This window comes from Scyliorhinus torazame, chromosome 14 (assembly GCF_047496885.1).
Source record: "Scyliorhinus torazame isolate Kashiwa2021f chromosome 14, sScyTor2.1, whole genome shotgun sequence".
Taxonomy (NCBI): domain Eukaryota; kingdom Metazoa; phylum Chordata; class Chondrichthyes; order Carcharhiniformes; family Scyliorhinidae; genus Scyliorhinus; species Scyliorhinus torazame.
This window is the reverse complement of record NC_092720.1, coordinates 203,144,020-203,156,276: the sequence shown is the minus strand read 5'-3', so window position 1 is coordinate 203,156,276 and position 12,257 is coordinate 203,144,020. Positions and strand designations below refer to the sequence as shown.

At 51.1% G+C, this 12,257-nt stretch overlaps 1 protein-coding gene across 13 annotated transcripts in view; it reads right to left on the bottom strand.

The window, feature by feature from the left end:
• Window positions 1-12,257, bottom strand: part of LOC140390360 (ras/Rap GTPase-activating protein SynGAP-like) — a 1,167,003-nt gene that overhangs the window by 754,469 nt on the left and 400,277 nt on the right. Inside the window, exon 1 of one of the 13 annotated variants that reach the window (XM_072475460.1) lies at window positions 4,174-4,291. The exons of the other annotated variants lie outside the window; for them this stretch is intronic. The gene's annotated coding sequence lies outside the window, so the exon portion shown is untranslated. Of the gene's footprint in view, window positions 1-4,173; window positions 4,292-12,257 lie in introns of those variants that run through there. 13 annotated transcript variants of the gene reach the window in all.

The following is a 12,257-nucleotide window of genomic DNA, read 5'->3' as shown; positions in this document are numbered from 1 at the left end:
ATGCGGAACACATTTTGCGCACTTGAAGCGCCACGCTCAATTTTCTGTGACTCAACCTTTATCAAAAATTTCATACAGCAAGGCCCCTCGTTGGACAAAGAACAATATACTCCATAGGGTTGTAGCAATCCTACCCTGAATAAGTGGGAGTGAGTGCCAGACTGGAATCTAATCGAGGGGTTCAGATGGTTTATATATAGAATAATGGATACCTGGGAGTGAGTTACAGACTGGAATCTAATCGAGGGGTTCAGATGGTTTATATATAGAATAATGGATACCTGGGGGTGAGTTACAGACTGGAATCTAATTGAGGGGTTCAGGTGGTTTATATATAGAATAATGGATACCTGGGGGTGAGTTACAGACTGGAATCTAATTGAGGGGTTCAGGTGGTTTATATATAGAATAATGGATACCTGGGGGTGAGTTACAGACTGGAATCTAATTGAGGGGTTCAGGTGGTTTATATATAGAATAATGGATCCCTAGGAGTGAGTTACAGACTGGAATCTAATCGAGGGGTTCAGATGGTTTATATATAGAATAATGGATCCCTGGGAGTGAGTTACAGACTGGAATCTAATTGAGGGGTTCAGGTGGTTTATATATAGAATAATGGATACCTGGGGGTGAGTTACAGACTGGAATCTAATCGAGGGGTTCAGATGGTTTATATATAGAATAATGGGTCCCTGGGAGTGAATTACAGACTAGAATGTGGGACGAGGTGGCCGAGTGGTGAAGGCGATGGACTGCTAATCCTATGTGCTCTGCACACGTGGGTTGGAATCCCGTTCTTGTCGATTTTTAAGGCAGCACGGTAGCACTGTGGATAGCACAATTGCTTCACAGCTCCAGGGTCCCAGGTTCAATTCCCGGCTTGGGTCACTGTCGGTGCGGAGTCTGCACGTTCTCCCCGTGTCTGCGTGGGTTTCCTCCGGGTGCTCCGGTTTCCTCCCACAGTCCAAAGATGTGCATGTTAGGTGGATTGGCCATGATAAATTGCCCTTAGTGTCCAAAATTGCACTTAGTGCTGGGTGGGGTTACTGGGTTATGGGGGTGGGGTGGAGATGTGGGTTGGGTAGGGTGCTCTTTCCAAGAGCCGGTGCAGACTCGATGGGCCGAATGGCCTCCTTCTGCACTGTAAATTCTATGAGAATCTAATCGTGGGGTTCAGATGGTTTATATATAGAATAATGGATACCTGGGACTGAGTTACAGACTGGAATCTAATCGAGGGATACAGATGGTTTATATATAGAATAATGGATACCTGGGAATGGAGTGACAGACTGGAATCTAATCAAGGGGTTCAGATGGTTTATATATAGAATAATGGATACCTGGGAGTGAGTTCCAGACTGGAATCTAATCGTGGGGTTCAGATGGTTTATATATAGAATAACGGATACCTGGGAGTGAGTTACAGACTGGAGTCTAATCGAGGGGTTCAGATGGTTTATATATAGAATAATGGATACCTGGGAATGGAGTGACAGACTGGAATCTAATCAAGGGGTTCAGATGGTTTATATATAGAATAACGGATACCTGGGAGTGAGTTCCAGACTGGAATCTAATCGTGGGGTTCAGATGGTTTATATATAGAATAATGGATACACGGGAGTGAGTTACAGACTGGAGTCTAATCGAGGGGTTCAGATGGTCCTTATATAGAATAATGGATACCTGGGAGTGAGTTACAGACTGGAATCTAATCGCGGGGTTCAGATGGTTTATATATAGAATAATGGATACCTGGGAGTGAGTTACAGACTGGAATCTAATTGAGGGGTTCAATGGTTTATAGATAGAATAATGGATCCCTGGGAGTGAGTTACAGACTGGAATCTAATCGAGGGGTTCAGATAGTTTCTATATAGAATAATGGATCCCTGGGAGTGAGTTACAGACTGGAATCTAATCGAGGGTTCAGATGGTTTATATATAGAATAATGAGTCCCTGGGAGTGAGTTACAGACTAGAATGTGGGACGAGGTGGCCGAGTGGTTGAGGCGATGGACTGCTAATCCTTTGTGCTCTGCACACGTGGGTTTGAATCCTGTTCTCGTCAATTTTTAGGGCAGCACGGTAGCATTGTGGTTAGCACAATTGCTTCACAGCTCCAGGGTCCCAGGTTCGATTCCCGGCTTGGGTCACTGTGTGCGCGGAGTCTGCACATCCTCCCCGTGTCTGCGTGGGTTTCCTCCAGGTGCTCCGGTTTCCTCCCACAGTCCAAAGATGTGCAGGTATGGTGGATTGGCCATGCTAAATTGCCCTTAGTGTCCAAAATTGCCCTTAGTGTTGGGTGGGGTTACTGGGTTATGGGGATGAGAGAGGTGTGGACTTGAGTCGGGTGCTCTTTCCAAGAGTCGGTGCAGACTCGATGGGCTGAATGGCCTCCTTCTGCACTGTAAATTCTATGATTCTATGAGAATCTAATCGAGGGGTTCAGATGGTTTATATATAGAATAATGGATACCTCGGAGTGAGTTACAGACTGGAATCTAATCGAGGGGTTCAGGTGGTTTATATATAGAATAATGGATACCTGGGAGTGAGTTACAGACTGGAATCTAATCGAGAGGTTCAGATGGTTTATATATAGAATAATGGATACCTGGGAGTGAGTTACAGACTGGAATCTAATCGAGGGGTTCAGATGGTTTATATATAGAATACTGGATACCTGGGAGTGAGTTACAGACTGGAATCTAATCGAGGGGTTCAGATGGTTTATATATAGAATACTGGATACCTGGGAGTGAGTTACAGACTGGAATCTAATCGAGGGGTTCAGATGGTTTATATATAGAATACTGGATACCTGGGAGTGAGTTACTGACTGGAATCTAATCAAGGGGTTCAGATGGTTTATATATAGAATAATGGATACCTGGGAGTGAGTTACAGACTGGAATCTAATCGAGGGGTTCAGATGGTTTATATATAGAATACTGGATACCTGGGAGTGAGTTACAGACTGGAATCTAATCGAGAGGTTCAGATGGTTTATATATAGAATAATGGATACCTGGGAGTGAGTTACACACTGGAATCTAATCGAGGGGTTCAGATGGTTTATATATAGAATAATGGATACCTGGGAGTGAGTTACAGACTGGAATCTAATCGAGGGGTTCAGATGGTTTATATATAGAATACTGGATACCTGGGAGTGAGATACAGACTGGAATCTAATCGAGGGGTTCAGATGGTTTATATATAGAATAATGGATACCTGGGAGTGAGTTACAGACTGGAATCTAATCGAGGGGTTCAGATGGTTTATATATAGAATACTGGATACCTGGGAGTGAGTTACAGACTGGAATCTAATCGAGGGGTTCAGATGGTTTATATATAGAATAATGGATACCTGGGAGTGAGTTACACACTGGAATCTAATCGAGGGGTTCAGATGGTTTATATATAGAATACTGGATACCTGGGAGTGAGATACAGACTGGAATCTAATCGAGGGGTTCAGATGGTTTATATATAGAATAATGGATACCTGGGAGTGAGATACAGACTGGAATCTAATCGAGGGGTTCATATGGTTTGTATTTGGAATAATGGATAACTGGGAGTGAGTTACAGACTGGAATCTAATCGAGGGGTTCAGATGGTTTATCTATAGATTGATGAGAGTGGAGGAGTGATTTGGTGACAGATTACAATTACAGATGCCGTCATGGTTATTTAAGCAGCTCTGGTGAACTCGTTCCAGCTCCTCTCTGTTAAGACCCGTGGCCTCTTGTTCATTTTAACATGGAAGTCCTTCACCACATAGGTTATTTTTTTAAACATTCGGTTGCTGCTGCTTTTTACCCAAGGTTTCTCCTTAAAAACACTGACTGTATCTTCCCTCAAGGTGTCTCAAGGTGGGATAATATCTACGATTATTGGAGGTGCCCAAGGATTACAAGCCTTTAAAAAGACCTTCTACACGTCAATATAATGTGTGAACGTGTGTGTGTGTTTGTATGAGAGACTGTGTGTGTGTCTGTAGTCATATATATATTACATAAAAAATAAGGTAATACAGGCATTTAAAAGAATAATTCAGCCTGGGGCAAATTCCCACCATTTTGGATACGATAAGGAATTAGAAGGCAGTCCCAGTCTAACACTGCATGACAAGAAAGGGTTAAGCAACATGCTTACCTGCAAGCTCTGTGCTGCTTGCGCGCTATGTGCTGTATCCTGTCAGGGTGACACGGAGCCTTGGTCCCTGCTTCCATCCAGCTCTCTGTGCAGCTGACAGCCCATCACTGCCCAGATCTCCCTCCCACCCCCGCTGCAGAGACTCAGCACCCCCCACTCACCCACCAACACCCCCTTTGACTTATTAACAGATCTGCCTCCTGTGTCACGAGCCGGCCTCCATTGGCACCCCAGTGCCCGAAGCAGCCCCTTCGCCACGAGCTGGGCTGCTTGCCAAGGCCACCCCTGCACACGTAGAGGGCAACCCAGAGTCTGGAGGATGAAGAGGTTGCATTCGCTTTCCCCTCTCCCCTCTCTCTCTCTCTCCTCCTCCCCTCTCTGTCCTTCCGTCCTTCTCTCTCTCTCTCTCTCTCTACACACACTTCCTCCTTCAGTGAGCAGTTCCACTCCCACAGAGCGAGCGGGAGAGTGCCGCAAACATGCCCCCCTCCTCCTCCTATCTCTCCCACCCCTGCATTTTCATCCCAGATGGTTATTTCCCAAAACCATTAGGAAAAAAAGTCATCATTCCTCTCATTCCTCGGATTCAGCCAATCAGAAAGCTAGCTCCCAGGAGAAGACTCTTCCCTCCCTCGCCATGGTAACCAGCAAGCCCACCACCAAGACCTTTAACCCCTGCCAGTGCTGCCTGCTCGGAAAAGCAGCAAGTGGGCAGGGGGGGGGGGGGGGGGGCACACAGGGAGTTAGCAGAGGGCAGGGGTGGAGGGAATGTCTTGTTTCCCGTTAAAGTGTAAGATGTGATCATCTGGAGGCAGTCGCCTCGTTACCTAGCAACGGTATCAGCAGCAATTAATCTCCTCAACATTGAACAGGGATGGCTGCAGTCTCTCTCACTCTCTCTCTCTCACACTCTCTCTCTCTCACACTCTCTCTCTCTCACACTCTCTCTCTCTCACTCTCTCTCTCACACACTCACCCCCTCTCTCACACTCACTCTCTCACTCACTCTCTCTCTCACACTCTCTCTCTCTCACACTCTCTCTCTCTCACTCTCTCTCACACTCTCTCACTCTCACTCCTCTCACACACACTCACCCTCACTCCACACTCTCTCTCTCACTCACTCTCACTCACTCACCCACCCTCTCACACACTCTCTCACTCACTCACTCACACACACCACCCTCTCACACACCTCTCTCACTCACTCTCTCTCACACACACTCACCCCTCTCACACACACACCTCTCACTCCCTCTCTCTCTCTCACACTCTCTCTCTCTCACACACACTCTCTCTCACTCACTCACTCTCACCCTCACTCACACTCTCTCCTCTCTCTCCACTCACACCACCCACACACACCACACTCTCACAACTCTCACACACACACTCACCCTCTCACACACACCTCACACACTCACACACCTCTCACACACACCACCCTCACACACACCCACTCACACCCCTCCTCACACACACTCTCACTCTCTCTCACACACACTCACCCCTCACCCCTCACACTCCTCACACTCTCTCTCTCTCTCACACTCTCACTCTCACTCACTCACCCCTCACACACACTCCACACTCTCACTCACACACACTCACCCTCTCTCACAATCTCTCACACTCACTCTCTCTCACACACACACACTCTCTCACACTCACCCTCTCACTCACACACTCACCCTCTCTCACACTCCCTCTCTCCCACTCACTCTCTCACTCACTCACCCTCTCTCACACTCACTCTCACTCATTCTCTCTCTCTCTCACTCTCTCTCTCTCACACACACTCTCTCTCACACACACACTCACTCTCTCACACTCACCCTCTCACACACACTTCACTCACTCTCTCTCTCTCACACACTCTCTCTCACACTCACTCTCACTCATACACACACTCTTCACTCACACACTCACACTCTCTCACACTCACCCTCACTCACACTGTCTCTTACACACTCTCACACACTCACACTCTCTCACACACTCTCTCACACTCACTCTCACTCACACACACTCTCTCTCTCACTCACTCTCTCGCTCACATACACTCTCTCACACACACTCACACTCACTCTCACACACACACCCTATCTCACACTCTCTCACTCACACTCACCCTCTCTCACACTCTCACTCTCTCACACTCACCCTCTCTCTCTCACACACACACTCACTCTCTCTCTCACATGCACGCACCCTCTCTCACACTCTCTCTCTCACTCTCTCTCTCTCACTCACTCACCCCTCTCACACTCTCTCTCTCACTCTCTCTCTCACACACTCACCCTCTCTCACACTCTCTCTCTCAACTCTCTCTCTCACACACACTCACCCTCTCTCACACACTCTCTCTCACTCCCTCTCTCTCTCTCACACTCTCTCTCTCTCTCACACTCTCTCTCTCTCTCACTCACTCTCTCCCTCTCTCACACTCACTCTCTCTCTCTCTCACTCACTCACCCTCCTCTCACTCACACTCTCACTCTCACTCTCTCACTCACACACACACTCACCCTCTCTCACACACTCCTCACTCACTCACTCACCTCTCACACACACTCACCCTCTCACACACACTCCTCTCACTCCCTCTCTCTCACACTCTCTCACTCTCACTCACACACACTCACCCTCACCCTCTCTCTCCTCACACTCTCTCTCTCTCTCACACTCTCTCTCTCACTCACTCACCCTCACACTCTCACACTCTCTCTCACACACACTCACCCTCTCTCACATTCTCTCTCACTCACTCTCTCTCACACACACTCACTCTCTCACACTCACCCTCTCACTCACACACTCACCCTCTCTCACACTCTCTCTCTCCCACTCACTCTCTCACTCACTCCCCTCTCTCACACTCTCTCTCACTCATTCTCTCTCTCTCTCACTCTCTCTCTCTCACACACACTCTCTCTCACACACACACTCACTCTCTCACACTCACCCTCTCTCACACTCTGTCACTCACTCTCTCTCTCTCACACACTCTCTCTCACACTCACTCTCACTCATACAACACACTCTGTCTCTCACACACTCACACTCTCTCACACTCACCCTCACTCACACTGTCTCTTACACACTCTCACACACTCACACTCTCTCACACTCTCTCACACTCACTCTCACTCACACACACTCTCTCTCTCACTCACTCTCTCGCTCACATACTCTCTCTCACACTCACTCTCACTCACTCTCACACACTCACCCTATCTCACACTCTCTCTCTCACACTCACCCTCTCTCACACTCTCTCTCTCTCACACTCACCCTCTCTCTCTCACACACACACTCACTCTCTCTCTCACATGCACGCACCCTCTCTCACACTCTCTCTCACACTCACCCTCTCTCACACACTCTCTCACTCTCACACACTCACACACACACACACCCACTCTCTCACACACACTCTCTCTCTCTCACATACACTCTCTCACACACACACTCTCACACCCACTCTCTCACACACACACTCTCTCACTCTCACACACACACACTCTCTCTCACACAATCTGTCTCTCACACACACTCACACACACACACTCACACACTCACCCTCTCTCTCACACACACTCATACACACACTATCTCTCACACACACACTCACACACACACTCTCTCTCACACTCTCACACACACTCTCTCACACACACTCACACACACTCTCTCACACACACTCACCCTCTCTCACACACATTCTGTCTCTCACACTCACCCTCTCTCACCCTCTCTCACACTCACCCTCTCTCACACTCTCTCTCACACACATTCACTCTCTCTCTCACACACACTCTCACACACACACTCACACACACTCACTCTCTCTCTCACACACACTCTCTCACACACACACATTCTCTCACACACACACTCTCTCTCACACACTCTCACACACACACCCACACTCTCTAACACACACACTCTGTCTCTCACACAAACTCACTCTCTCTCTCACACACACTCTCTCTCACACACACTGTCTCTCACACACACACACTCTCTCTCTCTCACACACACTCTCTCTCACACACACACTCTCTCTCACACACACACTCACACACACCCACTCTCTCTCACACCCACTCTCTCACACACACACTGTCTCTCACACACACTCACTCTCTCTCACACACACTCACTCTCTCTCTCACACACCCACTCTCTCTCACACACACACACTCTGTCTCTCACACACACACCCACTCTCTCACACACACTCTCTCTCACACACACACTCTGTCTCTCACACCCCCCCACTCTGTCTCTCACACACACTCTCTCACACACACTCTCTCTTTCTCTCTTACACATTCACTCCCAAACACATACTCTCTCACACACACTCTGTCTCTCTCACACCCACACACCCACTCTCTCTCACACACACTCTCTCACACACACTCTCTCTCTCACACACTCTCTCTCACACACTCACTCTCACACACACACACTCACAGTCACTCTCTCTCACACACTCACATACTCACTCACACTCACTCACTCACACTCACTCACTCTCACACACACTCACTCTCACACACACTCACTCACTGTCTCACTCTCTCTCTCACACACACTCACTCACACACACACTCTCACATACACTCTCTCTCACACACTCTCACACACACTCTCTCTCACATACTCGCACACACTCTCACACAGACTCACTCTCTCACTCACACACACACTCGCTCTCACACCCACTCCATCTCACACACACTCTCTCTCACACACACTCGCTCTCACACACACCCTCTCACATGCACTCTCTCTCACACACACTCTCATTCACTCAGACACACACATACACTCTCACATACACACTCTCTCACACACACTCCCACCCTCTCTCTCACACATACACGCACACATACACGCTCTCTCTCTCTCACACACACACTCTCTCTCACATACTCGCACACACTCTCACACAGACTCACTCTCTCACTCACACACACACTCGCTCTCACACACTCCCTCTCGCACACACTCCCTCTCACTCACACACACTCGCTCTCACACACACTCTCTCACATGCACTCTCTCTCACACATACTCTCATTCACTCAGACACCCACATACACTCACATACACACTCTCAGACACACACTCCCACTCTCTCTCTCGCTCACACTCACTTGCTCTCTCACACACACTCTCTCACACACACTTTCACACACACATTCTCACCCTCTCTCACACTCTCTCTCTCTCACTCCCTCTCTCTCACACTCTCTCACTCTCTCTCTCTCACACACTCACCCTCTCCCTCTCTCTCTCACGCTCTCTGTCTCTCTCACACTCTCTCTCTCTCACTCACTCTCTCCCTCTCTCACACTCTCTCACTCACTCACCCTCTCTCACACTCTCTCTCTCACACTCTCTCTCTCACACACACTCACCCTCTCTCACACTCTCTCTCTCTCACTCACTCTCTCTCACACACACTCACTCTCTCACACTCACCCTCTCTCTCACACACTCACCCTCTCTCACACTCTCTTTCTCTCACTCTCTCTCACACACACACTCTCTCTCTCTCTCACACACACTCTCTCTCACACACACAATCACTCTCTCTCACTCACTCTCTCTCACACACTCACCCTCTCTCACACTCTCTCTCTCCCACTCACTCTCTCACTCTCTCTCTCACTCACTCACCCTCTCTCACACTCTCTCTCTCACCCATTCTCTCTCTCTCTCACTCTCTCTCTCTCACACACACTCTCTCTCTCACACACACTCTCTCTCACACACACACTCTCTCTCTCTCTCTCTCACACACACACACTCTCTCTCACACAATCTGTCTCTCACACACACTCTCACACACACACACTCACACACTCTCTCTCTCTCACACACTCACCCTCTCTCTCACACACACTCACACACACACTATCTCTCACACACACACTCTCACACACAGTCTCTCTCACACTCTCACACACACTCTCTCTCACACTCTCTCACACACACTCTCTCACACACGCTCTCTCACACACACACACACTCTCTCACACACACTCTCTCTGACACACACTCTCTCTCTCTCACACACATTCTGTCTCTCACACACACACACTCTCTCTCTCACACACTCACCCTCTCTCACACTCACCCTCTCTCACACACTCTCTCTCACACACTCACTCTCTCTCACACACACTCTCTCACACACACTCTCTCTCTCACACACACACTCTCACACACACTTTCACACACACTCTCTCACACACACTCACCCTCTCTCACACTCTCTCACACACTCACCCTCTCTCACACTCTCTCTCACACTCACCCTCTCTCTCACACACATTCACTCTCTCTCTCACACACACTCACACACACTCACTCTCTCTCTCACACACACTTGGTTGGGGAGATGGAGGATGGGGGTGTGGTCGATGGGGGCGCGGTAGTTGGGGAAATGGAGGATGGGAGTGTGGTCGGTGGGGGTGCGGGGGTTGGGGAGATGGAGGATGGGGGGGTGGTCGGTGGGGGTGCGGTAGTTGGGGACATGGAGGATGGGGGTGTGGCCGGTGGGGGTGCGGGGGTTGGGGAGATGGAGGATGGGGGTGTGGTCGATGGGGGTGCGGTAGTTGGGGAGATGGAGGATGGGGGTGTGGTCGGTGGGGGTGCTGTGGTTGGGCAGATGGGGGTGTGGTCGGTGGGGGTGCGGGTGTTGGGGAGATGGAGGATGGGGGTGTGGGCGGTGGGGGTGTAGTAGTTGGGGAGATGGAGGATGGGGTTGTGGTCGATGGGGGTGCTGTGGTTGGGGAGATGGAGGATGGGGGTGTGGGCGGTGGGGGTGCGGGGGTTGGGGAGATGGAGGATGGGGGTGTGGTCGGTGGGGGTGTAGTAGTTGGGGAGATGGAGGATGGGGTTGTGGTCGATGGGGGTGCTGTGGTTGGGCAGATGGAGGATGGGGGTGTGGTCGGTGGGGGTGCGGGTGTTGGGGAGATGGAGGATGGGGGTGTGGTCCGTGGGGGTGCGGTAGTTGGGGAGATGGAGGATGGGGGTGTGGTCGGTGGGGGGCGGGGGTTGGGGAGATGGAGGATGGGGGTGTGGTCGGTGGGGGTGTAGTAGTTGGGGAGATGGAGGATGGGGTTGTGGTCGATGGGGGTGCTGTGGTTGGGCAGATGGAGGATGGGGGTGTGGTCGGTGGGGGTGCGGGTGTTGGGGAGATGGAGGATGGGGGTGTGGTCGGTGGGGGTGCGGTAGTTGGGGAGATGGAGGATGGGGGTGTGGTCGGTGGGGGTGTAGTAGTTGGGGAGATGGAGGATGGGGTTGTGGTCGATGGGGGTGCTGTGGTTGGGCAGATGGAGGATGGGGGTGTGGTCGGTGGGGGTGCGGGTGTTGGGGCGATGGAGGATGGGGGTGTGGTCGGTGGGGGTGCGGTAGTTGGGGAGATGAAGGATGGGGGTGTGGTCGGTGGGGGTGCGGTAGTTGGGGAGATGGAGGATGGGGGTGTGGTCGATGGGGGTGTGGGTGTTGGGGAGATGGAGGATTGGGGTGTGGTTGGTGGGGGTGCGGGGGTTCGGGAGATGGCGGATGGGGGTGTGGTCGATGGGGGTGCGGGGGTTGGGAAGATGGAGGATGGGGGTGTGGTCGGTGGGGGTGCGGTAGTTGGGGAGATGGGGGATGGGGGTGTGGTCGGTGGGGGTGCGGGGGTTGGTGGGATGGAGGTGTGGTCGGTGGGGGTGCGGTAGTTGGGGAGATGGAGGATGGGGGTGTGGTCGATGGGGGTGCGGTAGTTGGGGAGATGGAGGATGGGGGTGTGGTCGATTGGGGTGCGGGGGTTGGGGAGATGGAGGATGGGGGTGTGGCCGATGGGGGTGCGGGGGTTGGGGAGATGGAGGATGGGGGTGTGGTCGGTGGGGGTGCGGGGGTTGGGGGGATGGAGGATGGGGGTGTGGTCGGTGGGGGTGCGGGGGTTGGGGAGATGGAGGATGGGGGTGTGGTCGGTAGGGGTGCGGTAGTTGGGGAGATGGAGGATGGGGGTGTGGTCGATTGGGGTGCGGGTGTTGGGGAGATGGAGGATGGGGGTG